At 49.3% G+C, this 8,681-nt stretch overlaps 1 long non-coding RNA gene across 2 annotated transcripts; it reads right to left on the reverse strand.

Moving 5' to 3' along the window:
• Positions 1-776: 776 nt before the first annotated feature.
• Positions 777-8,393, reverse strand: LOC116272910. Of its 2 annotated transcripts, XR_004181438.1 has the most exons (4): positions 7,486-8,393; positions 7,254-7,376; positions 5,146-5,224; positions 777-3,974 (listed from the first exon to the last, which is right to left on the reverse strand). It is a non-coding gene; the product is annotated as an uncharacterized LOC116272910 (long non-coding RNA). The 2 variants fall into 2 exon arrangements; XR_004181437.1 differs by having other exon boundaries at positions 777-5,224; positions 7,486-7,747.
• Between the last annotated feature and the right edge of the window lie 288 nt (positions 8,394-8,681).

An 8,681-nucleotide genomic window follows, 5' to 3' on the forward strand; every position in this document is an offset into this window, starting at 1 on the left:
TGTCGCCCAGGCTGGAGTGCAGTGGCCGGATCTCCGCTCACTGCAAGCTCCGCCTCCCGGTTTATGCCATTCTCCTGCCTCAGCCTCCCGAGTAGCTGGGACTACAGGTGCCCGCCACCTCGCTCGGCTAGTTTTTTTGTATTATTATTATTATTTTTTAGAAGAGACGGGGTTTCACCGTGTTAGCCAGGATGGTCTCGATCTCCTGACCTCGTGATCCACCCGTCTCAGCCTCCCAAAGTGCTGGGATTACAAGCTTAAGCCACCGCACCCGGCCCGAAAACCTTCTTACACAAGAGATTATCAATCACCTTTCCCCAGATTTTGTCCTTGAGAGTCCTCTTAGTCTGTAACTCGAAGATAGAGACATTTATCAATCCTGATCTTTGGGATTTCTGTTTCCCAAGTGGTTTTCCTTCACTGGACTTTTCAGATTTCCTTTTATCATTTTGAAATAATTTTAAAGTGAAAAGCTCCAGCAGGGCATGGTGGTTCACGCCTGTAATTCCAGCACTTTGGGAGGCCAAGGTGAATGGATCACCTGAGGTCAGGAGTTCGAGACCAGCCTGGCCAACATGGTGAAACCCCATCTCTACTAAAAATACAAAAATTAGCCAGACGTGGTGGTGGGAACCTGTAATTCTAGCTACTTGGGAGGCTGAGGCAGGAGAATCACTTGAACCCGGGAAGCAGAGGTTGCAATGAGCTGAGATTGCACCATTGCACTCCAGCCAGAGCAACAAGAGAAAAACTCTGTCTCAAAAAAAAAAAAAAAAAAAAGTCTGTGTTACTGTAGACAGTATGTTTTTTCTAAAGTACTTACCAGTGCAAACCTGGGAGTCTTGACCACAGCTGTGGGTGGAGGCTGCTCTTCCTAGAAGAGCTTTGTCAGAACCTGCCAGCCTTCAAGCCCTGTGCCAGGCTCTTTGTGTTGTAGCACATGTAACCCTCACCCTATACCCGTGGAGTAGGCATTTGTAGTAGTCATGCAGGGCTCCTTTGTGGTGAAGCAGGGCCATGTGATTTCCAACCATGGAGCTGTGAGGAGAGGCATGCATTGCCAATTCCATGCTGGTGCATTTAATTGCAGGTGGAGGACCCACCTGAGCACTCCTTCCATCTGCCACTGAGATCCTAATGTGATCAGAGACAGTGGGCGTGCCATCAGCCTGCATGCTAAGTCAGGGAACAGGAAGCAGAGTGGCCAGCTGACCCACATTGCGTATGCACTGAGAGCAAGAAGGAAACCTTTACTGCTACAGGTGGCTAAGATTCGGGGTTTATCTATTACAGCAGCATAGTCTAGTTTATTCTGACTTGTACACTGCAAGGGTCATTTTTATAGATGAGGAAATTGAGACCAAGAGAAGTTCAATAATTTATCTAAGGCCACAAGTAAATAAAGTCACTGAGGCCCAGGACTACATCCTTCTCACTCAATCATGCCTGCCTAAGGACCTGGCAAGCTGTTTTGTATTCTTTTATGATGTGGTCAGTCAGGTGTGACCACAAGAAGAGACCCAGGACAGACTCATGAAAATAAAGTTTATGATACATACAGGTTCTAGAGTTTCCCATGCCACTCCACATGGGAAAGACATCAGGGTGGTCAGGAGGCAGAAGACAGGCGAGGGGGACACCTAGGCCATGGCCTTTACTGGGTTTCCATGGGAAAGGCAAGGCAGGGTGAACAGCTTAGGACTAGCCAGTTTGAATCATTCCAGTGGGCTTTGACTCTAGACATGGTTTCTAGTTGGCTTGTACCTGGCCCTGGGATGATTAAGGAGAGGAATATGGTCTCCTGGAGCGTAGGGAGAGATAGAGATGCAGCTCTGTGCTGGTTACTTTGTATATCAAAGGCATGCTCCTGTCTTCAGCCTCCTGGCCACCCTGGTGTCTTCCCCATGTGGTCCTGTGTGGCCTGCTGTGCCTGCTGTCTCTAGGACCTAAAAGTATAACAGATTTTGTGTTCCTGAGCACTAAGTCTACCCTTGAGGCCTCACCTAATTGATCAACACATAAGACAGTACAAAACCCAAACCAAGAAGAGTGTCTGGCTCTTAAGACTGAATTAGAAACCATTTTGAGAAATGAGCAAAAGGTGAGAATTTTTTTTACTTTGAGTGGAAGATTCTCTGAACATTGCTTATAAACCTACTTAGTGCACACCAAAGAGGTCTCCACTTTCATCATGCCTCTCCACCCAGCATGCTCAGAGGCAAATAAGTCCAGGTACTCTCCTGCTGAATATCGCTTCCCTGCAATCCTATGGGATAAAGTTCAAATTTCTCAGCATGGCATGTGAAACTCTCCAGTATCTGACTACAACCCAGGTCACCAGTTCCAATCCCAGCTCTTGGACCATCTCCAAACTCTTTCTTGCAGTCATTTGGAGCTCCTGGTAGGTAGCTAGTCAGGCAGGAGCAGAGCAGGAGAGGGCTACTCCCACCAACAAGGAATGTCAGGCGACCATCAGCTGATGGTCAGGCAGTTGTCGCATTGTCTCTCTGAAATAATAATTGGTCACAGCCAGCACCAGAGAGAGGCAGCTTCCCAATAGATAAAAACATCTGAAATTGGTAACTGGCAGCTTTCAAGAATTGGGCAAGTGGGCTCAAGCACAAGCATTATGGGGCAAAATGGCAGAGTATGACCTTCCGGAGGCATGCCACCCGGAAAGGGAAGAAAGCCTCAGGTGAACATGTGTACAGCTCCACTAAACACACTGCCCATGCTCACCTCCCAGTGCTAGCAGGCCACCGTGCATGCGGGCAGCTCACCCTGAGGGAAAAGTAAGGGAAAAGGGGTGCAAAATGCTGGAAGTGTGTCAGCATATGAAATCCTAGGTTCAAGGTCAAATGGGGCACTTGTCCTTCAAGTTGTCCACTTGGGCCTCTTCCAAGTGTACTTTCTTTCCTTCTGTTCCTGCTCTAAAGCTTTTTAATGAGCTTTCTCTCCTGCTCTAACACTTGCCTTGGTCTCTCTCTCTGCCTTATGCCCCTCAGATTCTTTCTTCTGAGGAGGCAAGAGTTGAGATTGCTGCAGACCCATACAGATTGGCCACCAAAAACCTAGATGACTTCTACCACTAACACACCCATGAGGGTTTACAAAAAATTGAGGCCAAGAGTAGAAAATTCCTCTGAAAAGAGTTGTTGGATTGCTATGGCATTTCCGCTTCCATAGCTGTTTCCCCTCCTTGTGGAGGGGAGAGGAATGAGGTACCTCTCCTTTCCCTCCAGCCACATGAGAAAGACTGCTCAAATCATATACAGGGTTTGACATGTGTCTTCTGCAAGGATTTGGTGTCTAGAATGGCCCTGAGCAATCTCATGGTGAGAGGTGATGACAGCAACAACATGCCTGACAGGAGAGCAAAGAGAAAGAGGACTGTGCTAGGAGTAAACAGCCAATCCCTATGTCAGGGCAAGGGTGTGGATGCGCTTTTTATGTAGCCAAGTAAGCTGCAGGCAGGGCATAGCCTGGAGCCACTGCGAAATAAGCAGGGGTGAAGGGGACCCCAGCAGAGAGAAAGCCAGAGCCTCAGCTCCCACAGAGCATGCATTAGGGGGAATCACAAAAAGGCACCCACGTGTAGCCACTGAATTACAAAAATGGTGGCCCGCCCTTTCCTGTGCAGCCCATTATTGGGGCACAAAACAATGCCTACAACTCAGCCTCCACTTACTCATTTGTCTGGTACCTTTATTCATGGCAAAAATTACATAAATAGATTGGTAGCCCTGGAGGGGCTGAGGGAGGGTCTTGTAAGTAGCTTGGCAGAGGCAACATCACTGGGCATGGGTTTATACTCAGAGATCTTCTGTACAGGAATTCCTGAGAAAACACAAGATTGTCTCGCAGAAGAAATAGACAGCTCAAAATAGCTGCTGAGCCCAGCGGGCCCGTTGCAGGAGGACTCCAGCTGTATAGGTGTCAGACAGCCACTGAGTCTGGAGCGCCTAGGTGTGAACCTGGGTGAGAAAGGAGAAATTGATGGTGCCCATTTCCCAGGCTGAAGGGGAAGAGAGCCTAACAATTAGATAAGTCAGAGGGAATCTTAAACTGAAATGGGAATATTATGGGTGTTCAAAGTTATAAACCAGCCCAAGATTTCATATGCATGGGCCCAGGGAAAAAAGCATCTGGGCATTGAGTTCAAATGGCATTGGAAAGAAACAAAGTTGTCTTCTGTTTGCACTCTGTTAGGTTCCACTAATGAGATGCAGTTCAGTGAAGACATCTGTATTCTTGCTGTAAAGCACAGGACTTGGTGCAGACCAAGGAGCAATTCATAAGGATTAAAAGGCATGAATCTAGGTTCTTTCTTAGAATTTGGCAGTCTTTGCACTTCACTTTCTGCCACATCATTATTTTACAGTTAGTAAGTAGAGCTGCAAGTGGAGGGCAAGACATTTATGTTCAAGGGTTTGTGGCAGGCCCTCCTGCCAGCTGAGCAGCTCTCTTCCATCGAAGCCTATGGATTATCTCTCCTTGTGGTGTGTGCATGCAGAGCCATGGGCTGGCTGAAGCTGCAAACGGATGAGCAGCCAGTAAATGGATCAATCTATTAATATTTATTGGGCATCTGCTGTGTGTCAGGCTCAGGGACCAGGCAGCCAGGGATTCACAAGATAAATGTATGTTCTTGTGCCCTTTAAATAGTTTTCCACCTCCACTGGGATTTTTATTGGCATTGAAATCTCCACAATTTATTTTTATAGAGTCTTTTATGTGAAGCGTCTCAAAGCAGGGCAGAGAGAAACACACAGAGAGGCCCTCCCAGCTTCTTCCAAGCTCATGGTCCTCATCAGCTCAGACTTAATAGGGCTGGGTGTGACGCATACCATTCCCAAATGAACCAGGCTGTAAAGCACAGGCCTGAAGCAGGGGGTGCTGTGAAGGGTAATGTCAATGAAGTGATTTTTTTTCTGCCAGTGTTGTTCTTAGTTATCTTCTCTTCCTGGGCTCCAAGCCTGAGTTAGAAAACTCTGAACTTGAGCATGGGCCTTGGGGTCTCTCCCAAGGTCCTGAGTTCCAGCTATCCATTGGGGTCCTCCTGACCGTATCTGGGGACCCATGGCTTGGATGAGGGTATGTTTGGCAGTAAGTACTTATACTTGTAAGGAGTGGATAGAGCCCTACCTCAGCAGAAAGCAGACATTAGCATGGCCCTCAAGGTCCATCTCAAAGGGCATCTGGATATCTGGATCAAGACCAAGGACTGCAAAGACAAAAATTCCAAAACCAGCATTGCCTCCCTGTGCTGGCCAATTCTGCTTCTCCAACTGAGCCTTCCCAGTGTGATGATTTGAATGTTTGTCCCCTCCTACACTCATGTATTAATATTAAAAGAAATTTGGTTGCTGCTGTGGTAGTGTTAGGAGGTACGACCTTCAGGAGGTGAAAGGACCATGAGGACTCTGTCCTTCTGGGTGAGATTAATGATATTAAAGAGGGCGAGTTTGCCTTCCTTTTTCCTATTTGCCCTCTGCCTTCTGCCACATGAGGACACAGTGTTCCTCTTCTCCGGAGGGTGCAGCAACAAGACCCCCATCAGATGCTGGCACCTGATCTTGGACTTCCCATTCTCCAGAACTGTGAGAAAAAAACGTTTTGTTCTTTGCTAATTATCCAGGCTCAGGAATTCTGTTATAGCAGCAGACACCCAGGGATTAGCATTGAGCCTCGGACCATGCAGGAAATAAGGAAGCGGTGTCTGGGAGGTGAGGTGCAGCAGGCAGGGGACAACCAAAAGACTTCCCAGCCCTGTTGGAAAGTGGACCTGGAGGGATAGATTAAATGAGGCAGAACTGAGGCCTGGGCTGGAGGACCAGAGAGTGAAACTGGGCCTGCACTGGGGAGTGAGGAGGACCTTAAGCTGCATGGGAAGCCCTGTGTGACTGAATCCTAGGACCATGAGGAGAGGCAACATTAGCAACTAGGTGTTGGGCCTCTGCTTTTGGAATCACTGTGTGGTGCATGAACTCATCCAGACTGCGTGATGTGTGAAGGGCATCCAGCCTTACCCCTAAAGTACAGAGACTGCAGTGGGTCTGTTGCTCAGAGAGAACTCCCAGAAACTCTGGGAGAGTCACAGACCTAGAGAAGCATATGGCTCAAATCTCTTGAGCAAGAAAAGCAGTGTTCACTGCCAGGCACAGTGATGAATGCTTCTGTTCTTTGTCTCATTAAACACTTGCAACTGTGTCCCCTTTTTTAAAAAAAGGAAAACTGAGACACAAGTTGGGAAGTAATCTGCCAAAGGCCACCAACTATTCAGTAGCAAAGCAGGGACTTAAGGCTAGGTTTGCAAGACTCCTAGTGCTACTGGAAATTGGTAAGACTCAAGGGTTTAAAGAGGCCTCCAAAGAAGGGTAGTTGACTGTGATGGGCCCTAAACTTTATAGTTCTTTGAATTTTTCACAGGTGAAAGGACAGAAAGCCAAGAAGAGCCTTCTGGGTCAGTGGCTTCTGGGAATATTGTGTGGTCAAGCAGGAAGTCTGGGGGAGATGGAATGAGACCTCAGGGTCCACTCTTACCAACTGTTCATTTAGCCTCTATGCAAGGATTTCCTGGTGATGTGAGTGGGGGTTATTCCCTCTGTATGTCTTGGAGCAGCCATGCTGCTCATGTTTGTGAAATGATGACCAGCGCAGAATCCTGATGTTAGACACTGTGAAGAAACATTAGACATGGGGTCCATCTTTAAAGGGGAATCCTACCCTGGTGATATAGTTTGTATATTTGTCCCATCTAAATCTAATGCTGGGGTGGGTGCGGTGGCTCACGCCTGTAATCCTAGCACTTTGGGAGGCCGAGCGGGCAGATCACCTGAGGTCAGGAGTTCAAGACCAGCCTGGCCAATACAGTGAAACCCGTCTCTACTAAAAATACAAAAATTAGCCGGCTGTGGCAGCATGCACCTGTAGTCCCAGCTACTGGGGAGGTTGAGGCAGGAGAATTGCTTGAACCAGGGAGGTGGAGATTGCAGTGAGCTGAGATCACGCCACTGCACTCCAGCCTGGGCAACAGAGCGAGACGCCATCTCAAAATAAATAAGTAAATCAATAAAATAAATCTAATGTTGAAATTTGATCCCCAATGTTGGAGGTGGGGCCTGAGGGAAGTGTCTGGGTCATGTGGGTAGATCCTTTATGAATGACTTGGTGCTAGTCTTGTGGAAGTGAGTGAGTTCTTACTCTTTGTTCCCATGAGAACTGGTCGTGGAAAAGAGCCAGGCACCTCCCACCTCTCTCTCTTCCTCTGTCTTGCACACATTGGCTCTCCTTTGTCTTCTGCCATGAATGGAAGCTTCCTGAGGCCTTCATCAAAAGCAGATGGTGGTGCCATGTTTCTTGTACAGCCTGCAGAACTGTGAAACAAACAAACCTCTTTTCTTTATAATTACCCAGGCTCAGGTATTGCTTTGTAGCAACACAAACAAAGACATATGGCAATGGCATGTGTTGCTTGCAGGGTACCTTGGCTGATGCAGAAAGAAAAAGTCTCTGTAGAGACTCACTGTCAGTGACTACGGAGCAGGAAGCTGGCCTCAAAGCCTGGACAGAGGGTGGCTGTCGCTGCTCAACTGCAGTTCAGCTCAAGCATATGGCTCTTTGTGGGACCAGCATTGAAGGCTGGGGGATAAGTGAGGCAGGTCTTGTCACACCTTCAGGGTAATTGGATTCACCAAAGTGGCTCTGGTCAGGACCAGTGAATAGAGGTGTGTTCATCAAGATAAAAAGATCCTGGCTTCCTGTCTTCAGGCAACGTCTACGATTGAATTCCCTCTACACTGACCACCCTTGCTGAAGTTGTTTTAATTGACCTCGTAGCCAACTGACCTCATATTCTGGCACAGGCTCTGACTCCTTTTTCAATAGCCTAGCTGCCCTGCTCTGATACTACAAAGGGACCCCCACCCTGAGGTCAGGAGTTCAAGACCAGCCTGGCCAACACAGTGAAACCCCGTCTCTACTAAAAATACAAAAATTAGCCGGCTGCGGTGGCATGCGCCTGTAGTCCCAGCTACTGGGGAGGTTGAGGCAGGAGAATTGCCTCTGGGGACTCAGTAGGGTTTTAGAGGGCAGGTGAGGGTCAGGTGAGCATTCCTGGAGAACACAGTCCTCAGTGGTTCAGGATATAAGCATGGCGCAGACAGCTGTTGGCATTATCAGCCTGGCCTGGGAGAGGGGGATGCGCACAGGGTAGTGCACACGGCCCGCAGGGAATTTACAGCGGCGTCTCCCATGGGTTCTCAGTGCCTTGGAAGACCGGTAGAGGCTCTGTCTGTCCCGGCCTGGCAGGCAGAGGGCCCCGGCGCAGGGCGAGGCTCCAGTGCGCAGGCTCGCGGGGGCAGGTGGGATTGGACAGCGACGAAGGCCGGCGGGCTAGGCGTGGACCCAACTGGCGAGGCTGCTGGGGTTGCGGCGGGGCAGTTGGGGCGGCCCCGCAGGCCCAGGTGAGGAAAGGTGACTGGGGGCCAGGTGGGCAGGGAGCGTGCGGGAGGCTGCCGCGCCGAGCTGTGGGAGGGCGAGCGTGAAGATGCCGTTGATGTGCAGGGGACCCAAGGCGTGGGTTGTGGCCCTGGCCCGGGAGGCTGCCCGGGTGGGCCTGGGCTGTGAGGTAGTGTCGCTGCAGCCCGAGGGCAGGACCCGATCCTAGCCGTGTGATGCCA

Source organism: Papio anubis, unplaced genomic scaffold (genome assembly GCF_008728515.1).
Source record: "Papio anubis isolate 15944 unplaced genomic scaffold, Panubis1.0 scaffold254, whole genome shotgun sequence".
Classification (NCBI taxonomy): domain Eukaryota; kingdom Metazoa; phylum Chordata; class Mammalia; order Primates; family Cercopithecidae; genus Papio; species Papio anubis.